This window comes from Vombatus ursinus, unplaced genomic scaffold (assembly GCF_900497805.2).
Source record: "Vombatus ursinus unplaced genomic scaffold, bare-nosed wombat genome assembly UNPS02014802.1, whole genome shotgun sequence".
In the NCBI taxonomy this organism is placed as follows: Eukaryota; Metazoa; Chordata; class Mammalia; order Diprotodontia; family Vombatidae; genus Vombatus; species Vombatus ursinus.
The window spans coordinates 9060696-9069080 of record NW_020954580.1 but is presented as its reverse complement, the minus strand read 5'-3'; positions in this window follow the sequence as shown (position 1 = coordinate 9069080).

Genomic DNA, 8385 nt, shown 5'->3' with positions numbered 1-8385 from the left:
AAAGAAAGAAAGAAAGAAAGAAAGAAAGAAAGAAAGAAAGAAAGAAAGAAAGAAAGAAAGAAAGAAAGAAAGAAAAGAAAGAAAGAAAGAAAAGAAGGAAGGAAGGAAGAAAGAGAGAGAGAGAAAGGAAGGAAGGAAGGAAGAAACTCTGAGACAGAGTGAAGCTAATACTTAGGCTATGAGGCCTCTAGTTCACTGTCTTGCCAACAATCAGCACCACAAGCAGCAGCAGAAGGTACAGAAAGGTTCAAACCACCCTGGAAGCAGAGTTCTCCCTATAGTTAAGGCCAGAAGGCTTCTTCTGGCCTTCAGGGGGCTTTCTGCCCCCTCACACTGGGATATAGAAAAGAAAAGAAAGAGAGAAGATCAGAAGGACTTCATTCTGCTCTAGTCACACCCCCAGGAGGGACCAGAGAACACTTGTATGACTCCAGGTTTGTTTTAGTCTGTTTAGATTGGTTTTAGTCTTTCTACCACCACCAGTCTGGGCTGAGTTGTGTGACTCTGTGACCCTGAACAAATCACCTATTAGCTGTGTGACTCTGACAAGTCATTTGACCCGCTCCTAGCCTCAGTTTCCTTATCTGTAAAATAGGGACAATAATAGCACCTATTTCACAGACTTGTGGGGAATCAAGTGAGATAATAAATATATGTAAACCTTAAAGTCCTATATAAATGCTATTATAATCAGTGGTACTGGGAAATGATTAACAAAAATGAGTGTGTTGCAAGGGAGTTGGGTTGAAGGCCAATCCACTTCATTTGTTCCACCATTTTCCCTCCTCCAGGCTCTGTGGCTGATCAGGAAGGACATTCTGGATGAGTATTGTTATCTATGAGCAGGTAAGGTGAGTCTCATCATCTTCCAGAGTTATCAGGAACAGAGACACTTCAACCCTTGGGCTGTTTCCCCATTCCTCTTCTTACCTTTAATAGTGTCTGCAGGAGGGAGGATGGAGCTACATAAGCCTAAGAAGTTAAGACAGTCCTTTTCATCACAGCACAGAGCAAATATTAACTCATTCATCATCCCCCTGCCCTGGAGAGCTAGGGAAGCGAAGCCCAAATGGAGCTAGGAATGCTTTACTCCCTTCTATAAATTCCAGTTCCAGCAATATGCAGTAACCCGAGGTTGCTGTTTTTCAAATACTTAAAATGCTAAAGGACATTTCAGACTTCTATCCTAAGGTTATTAGATAATTTCCCTTTTGTGGGTTTGGGAAAGAAAAACGAGACAAAAAGGAACACTGCTGTATCCCAAAGAGTCACTTAGCAGACTCAAGGTCTCCAAGAATCAGAAAATTATAGAGTGGCAGTGTTTGCCAGGATCTGTAAAGATCACATGGCCCAACCTCCTCTTTTTACAGAGAGGGGAACTGGGGGCCAGTGTGAAAAAATGACCTGTTCAAGTTCATCTGACTAGTTAGTAGTAGCAGTATTGTCTAAACTAAAAACCAGTTCTAGGTATGCAGAAATAAAGAGGATATTGATAGAGCAGGATTCTATTGAGCTGATACATATACATATATTGTATATATACACATATATAGACACACACATATATATATTCAACATATTGGAGTAATCATATGCAAAATAAATATTAGAGAAGAATATCTGTTTTAATTGTAGCAGGGCTGAAAATAACTATGTTATAGAAATGCTTGGTTTTTTTCCATAAGTTAAAAATTAAAAAAAAAGAAATGCTTACAATTTTTACAGGGAGAAAAAGCCCAGACTGCTACTCCAGGGTTATTCTATGCTGGCTGTTCAGGGGTGAAGGGTGGGGGGAAGGGAGAAGAAAAGGAAGTTGGACACATTTTTTCTTTGGATCTATGCCAATGATCAATTTTCTTTATCTAGCTAACTAAATCTTAATTGAAGAAGCATTCAACCTCAAGCAGAAATACTTGAGAGAAAAATATCCCAGTTTCATGTCAAAATTTCATGTGACAGAAAGTTGTTGAATTTGAAGCACTTTTGAGCAAAACATGAAGTCCCAGGGAAGCGGCCACAGGTAAACGATTCCACGTTATCTCTGTAGCATAGCTGCATCTGGTGGTTTCTGCAGAGCATGAAATCAATAAATCCAGTGACCAAACAAACTGCTCCGGCAGAAGCAAATGTACTATCCCTCCTCTTCTCCCCAAAAGATTCTCATCTGCTTTCTCCAGGGCACTTTATTTAAACTGGGTAATGGTGATTCATTATCAAAAGGTAAGTTAAGTATCCCATCCACCTGGAGACTGCCTGGGAATCAAGGATGTTTACTGAAGTGTGTTTGTATATCCCCTCTGGAATCCATTTACCACCCTAATCTCAGGTCTGGTCAAAGTAAATGAGTAAAGAGAGCAAAGAAGTCAAATCTGCTGCAGATCAATTTCATTCTTGATCACCCCTAACATTCCTCCATCTCCCCACTTCCAAACTCCTGTTTCCACTAATTCACTCATTCATTTAAACATCAAGCATTTATTAGAATCTGCTATGTCTCAGGCACTGTCCTCAGTTGTGGAGATAAAAGATGAAAATGAAACAGCCCCTGCTCTCAAGGAGTTTACATTCTGAAGTGGAAGACAACATATCTGTTTGAGGGGCCAGGAAGTCAACTGCTCTCATATTAACACACACCAGTTCCCTCTCCATTATGCCACCAATATTTTCACTCCTTATAACATCTCTGTAAAGGACCTAAGTGTTAATTACTATTTGTCTCCATGCCTCTAGTCTCCCCTTTTTCTAATCCACCCTCCAAAAGAAAGCTGCCAAAGTCTGACCATGCCACTCCCATTCTCAAGAAGCTTTATGATAAAATACAAACCCTCTTTGTTTGTCATTTAAAACCCCTCAATGTATAATCTATATTGGCCTTTTGTTCTTTGCAGGATACCACTTTCAAACTCTGGCCTTTGCCCATTCTGTCCTTCATCTTTGGAATGAACATTGTCCCTCCTTAAATGATCAGAAGCCTTAACTCTCTTCTAGCCTCAGCTCCAGAGGCATTTCTTGATTATCCCAGTTGTTAGCCCTCCTCCCCTCAACAATTTAGTTGTTATTTCTTCTATATTTTCTATTTACTTGACTGTGTACATATAACCCCTCACCTCCCGGTAAAATGTATGCCCCTTTAGGACAGCAACTGTTTCATTTTTGTCTTTGCATCTATCCCCAACATCTACTGCAGTGATTGACATATGGGGGGGTGGGAGGAGGCTGAGGTCTCTGGTTTTATTGATAAATTATTGATAAATTGATATTGGTATGATATTTTATTGATTAATTAGTTATTGGTACTAATTAATTATTAACTATAACCATTATTTTATTCACAATCACATATTTATATTATAAATTATAATTATTAGTTATTATTAGTATTAATTAATTAATGATTGGTGTTGATAAATTAAATGGATATTGGTATGAAACTCCCTTACCACAGCAGATCAGAAACTGTTCTGCAACATTATGGTCTTAGTTTCCTGGATCAGTGAATGGTTAAGTGACTTCCCCAAGGTTGCAGACTAAGATGTAACAGGCAGGATTTGAACCAAGATCTTCCTGACTCTGAGGCTGGTTCTCTGTGTGCTCTGTCCAGCTGTTTCTTGCCTGGGAACTTAATACATGCTTGTTGAATGAAATTGAACTGATTAGTGTTCAATGTGGCATCAGGTATGATCCCTTCATCGAAAAGATAAAACCATAGAATTCCTTCTCACCAATCCACATGAGGCAAACATGGCCCTTCTAATTTGGAGAATTTGTCAAAGACAACAACAACAACAAAAGGTCTAGACTTTTTGCTTTAATAGTTAAAGCTTGTGGGCAGTCCAGGGAAATTGAATCCATATGTTTCTGATTCACATATATTTAAAAATCCATTAAAACGTTGTTTGGTTAACGTTTACTTGATGCCCAAAGAAACTTCTGAAGCTTTCTTAAATGAGTCTTTGAAGCTTTTCTACCTCAAAACAGGAAAGTAGTTTTGGCCCAGGGTACGTGCACTCGAACACCAAGTGAGCCCTTGGATTTGGAGAAGCCTCACCCAGAGATGTTGGGCAGGTTCTAATTTTGGCCCAGGGAGCTTTCTTCTCTTGTGTATTCCAACAGTCAAACCTCCCCTCTCTCCATCCACCCACACTTCGCCTCTGGTGGCAAGGACTTGGAATTCAAAGCTGACCTCATGTGTCTACCAAGGGGATGTTACTCACTCGACTCTCAGAATTCCCAGACACTCTCACCATCTCAGGGGAAAAGTCACCATCTAGGCCTCTTGTGAGCCAACACCCTAACACTGTAAATGATCTCCATTGTTGACTTGGGGGAGGAGGAGTATGGGATGAGGAAGAAGAAGCACAAACACACAAAACCACCTTCCTACAACCTGTGCTCTGGGATCAAGACGTGACAGGTCAAAAGAACTTCCAGAGTTAAGTAAAACAGTTTATGTTACTGGCATTCAGGGCTTAAGCCAGGCAGAATCTCATGTCACTTCCTATCTAATGTCCTTTTTTCTCAGTGGGGACCAGAAACCAGCCCTTTGACTTACAGGAATGGAAGAATTCAGTTTTTCCTTTACTGAAGCCCTCCTTGGAATTCATCCACTGACATTTATATCAAATTCTAAGTAGAAAGGGGAACTGCCCCAGGGCAGGGTAGCTATCCTCAGTTTAAAATTGTTTTCACTTTACAATTTGGGGAATATAGAGTTGCATGGGAAGAAAATCTATTTCATTGAAAAATAACAGTTCTATGGAGCCTTCTTCTAAGTCTAGACTAACAGATGAACGAGTTCCAAAAAAGCCTTTGTAGAAGTTCTTTGAGAGAGACTGAGTTGTATTTGTAGGGTCTCTAGAACAAAGGGTTTACTCTTTCTACTTCAATTCGGCACTGTTATTATTTTGAAAGATGATCATCTTCTCCTCCTTGCCAGCTAGCTGCTGAGTGGTGATTTCTTCACATTTTAAAAGGAAATTTACTTTTTAAAAAAGTGGGGGTGGGATAAGGAAGAGACTTCCCTCTCTCCATGTTCCCAACCCCACCCCCCCATTCCCTTCTTAGCCTGTGAGAAAACTGTGGGCTTGGGAACTTTAAGAGTTTGTTTTCTATAATTCACTCTGGTTTGAAACCCCCCTCAAAATGTACTTCCAGACAGCAGACCACAACTAGAAAGAGAAAATGAAGAGGAGAAAGGGAAAAAAAAAGAAAAAAAAAAAGAAAAGATCTGATAGGGTAGCAATTGTTTCCAAAGAAACTACAGAAAAAAAGTTTCCACCAGTGGGTCTGTTATTTCTCTCAAGTCTTCCTTTTGTTCCCAATACCAGGAAATGCAGTAGACATTTGTCACCAACATGTCTTCAGCATGCCTTCCTCTCAGTATACAGGCATGCAAGAATAGGATTTTGCAAGCAAACAGTATTTGTGTGCAGTATTTATCTGACAGGCTGGAAGTTGGGAAGGCAGGCTTTGAGAAAGAGTTTAAGCAGTTCATAAATCAGATGTAATTGAAAAAGATAGGGTCTCCTTTCTGAAAGTCATCCATAGTAACCTTTTTTTGTAAAAGAAAAAAAAATCTCTTTACTGGGGCAAAATTATAATGTATGCTGAGGCCAAAAATCTAATAAAGTCAGGTTGCCTCGGATCACTCAATGTAATTTGTTTTTTCTGGCCAAATCATGAAGTGCCTTCTATTGCTTGTTACTTGTATGTGATACTATCTCATTTGATATTATCAAGCATACTATGGCAGGCTGCATAACATTAGTGATAACAAAGACCATTAGGAGAAAAAAAGTCTCTCTCTCTGTCTGTCTCTCTGTCTGTCTCTCTGTCCATCTCTCTGTCTCTGTCTCTTTCTCTCTGTCTCTCTTTCTGTGTGTGTATGTGTCACTGTCTGTCTGTCTCTGTCTCTATCTCTCTCTCTCTCCTCTCTCTTTTTGCACAATCCAAAAACTCTCACTGAAGTCAGTGGCAGATCTTGCTGACTGCATCATCTTTCATGATGGACAGTAGGTTGTTATAGCTTTCCAAATACCCATGCTTGCTAATTTCACTAAATCCCAAATACAATATTTTTACTCTTTTGTTGATTGACAGAACTTCACCTATCAATTTTGTATCATCCTATCTGTATGTGATTTCATGAAAACCTTGGAGTATTCAGGAACCTTAAAGACTTGCTTTAATTTTCTTTTTCTGTGCCTAGAGGACCATCCCTCTCCCTTAGTCCCTTCCCCTGCCCCATGAATGGTAACTCAGAGAAACCAAAGTACAGTTCTAAATAGCTGTATCATGCATGGTCATTGCTGGCAGAGTGGAACACATTATCATGTTCTACTATGAGGTATACAATGGAAACTAGTGGGTTGTAGTGGTATCATGGTCTCCAGTGTACATGCCAAGATGGCATAGATACCCTAGATTTCTAGATGTCTGATTAGTTTTAGACCTAGTCTAGGAGTAGAGTAGTCTAGAAGTAAGAGTAGGAGTTTATAGGAGTAGAGCAAGAAGAATAGGAAAGTCAGTTCTACCTTGTAGTAGACCTCAGGGGTAACACTCCAGACCAAACTAGCCTTCCAGAGTTTCTTCTGGAATAGGACAAGTTGGAGAATGAATTGAATCTTACTTAATGGGTCCTGATACGACCATCTTACATCAACCTTTTGGTTCAGAAGGGTACCCCTTGTGTTCCAGAGCAAACTTGGCATCTCAGACAATAGAGCAGGATAGCCAAAAGGCAAGGTGTGCCCCAGACACCTGCATCTTGAACAGAATTGTTATTTTCTAGCTTGGAGTGAGTTTAGTCAGTCTTCATATATGTCATATGCATCTAGAAATACTGAAATGTCACATTGACATTTCAAGGATCTACCTGCCTGAATTCCAATTGGGATTTATCTTTCACAAGAGGATTCCTTCCTTTTGAAATTCATATTGTCACAGGGTAAGGAGAAGTGAGCAGCAGAGTAGAAGAGGAAACAGAACAAGGCCTTTCGAGATAGAGTTGACTGGGAGAACTGTTACAGAAGTCAAGGTACCATCTGGCTGTAATTGCCTGCCATAGTCATCTGAGCCCTAGAAGTCCGGTCATTGGTGGAAGTGCCTCACTTTATAGGAACAACTAAATGAGAAGTAGATAGCTATTTCAATTCAATCCAACCAACATGTATCACACACCCATTAGCACTGTTCTAGGTAGGCACTGGGAATGTAAACACCAGAAAAAAATAGTCCTAGATCTCAAAGAAGTTAACTTTCTTCTGGTAGATAAAACATATAGACAAGCAATGTTGCTAATCAGACCCATGATTTCATTGGTTAAAGGGAACTCTCAATGAGTAAAATCCTTCTGTTAACAAAGATTGCCACTTATTCTGCAATTTAAAGTCTTAGAGAGTTGCCTTAGGCACTGGGAGGTTGAATGATTTTCCCTGGGTCATACAGCCAGTATGTTTGAATCAGGACTTGAATTGGGGTATTTCCTACTTTGAAGTGAGCATTCTATCCACTATTCATCACCAAGTATGATAGAGTTATGCATAGCACAAATAAGATAGAATGAAGAAAACCGAGGAAGAACCCAGAAGACTTTGTAGGGGAGGTGACCCTCCAGCTGAGACTTGAAAGAAGATTATGAAGGGTGGAGATGAGGAAAGAGTGCATTCATTTTGCAGGTTGTATCCTCCATCATCATTTCCGACATTGAGGTTTTGATTCTGTGGTGGTCAGAACTCTTCTGTACTGTTTTTTAAAGTCATATGTACAGACAAAGCAATAAATAGAGTTTTCCATTTATTCTCAAGGCTATTAATGTTATCATATGGCTACAGAGTTCCTTTTCCTCTGGGTTCCCACTTCCTTTGAGTCTTCACATCACACTGTGAAAGACAACAGCGGTCAACAGAGTATGATGCCACCTTTTTTTCCGTTAATAATTGAGATTAAAAGTAAAATGCTTACGTTTCTGGTATCTCCTGTGCCTATGCTTATATGCTTATATGGTTTAACAACATTTGTGCTCAGGTGTGAATACAGTTCATTTTTACATGTTATCCCACAGTGGCAAAGCAAAAATAGAGACACATCATTTAAGAAAGTATTTTGGGCCCAAAATACAATAGGCACTCACAGAATGTAAAATCCAATTAAAAGCTACTTTGCTATTAAAGAATGAAAATAAGATACTTTAAAAGGATATAGTTAAAATACTAATTATATCCTCCTGCAGTCACAGGATTATAGATTTAGCATTGGAAGGGACCCTTGAGGGCATTTTTTAGACTCCTGGCATTTTACAGATCAAGAAACTAAGGCACAGAGAGGTTAATTGACTTGCTCATGCTTACACAGCAATAAGTATCTGAGGGAAGATTTGAAACTAGG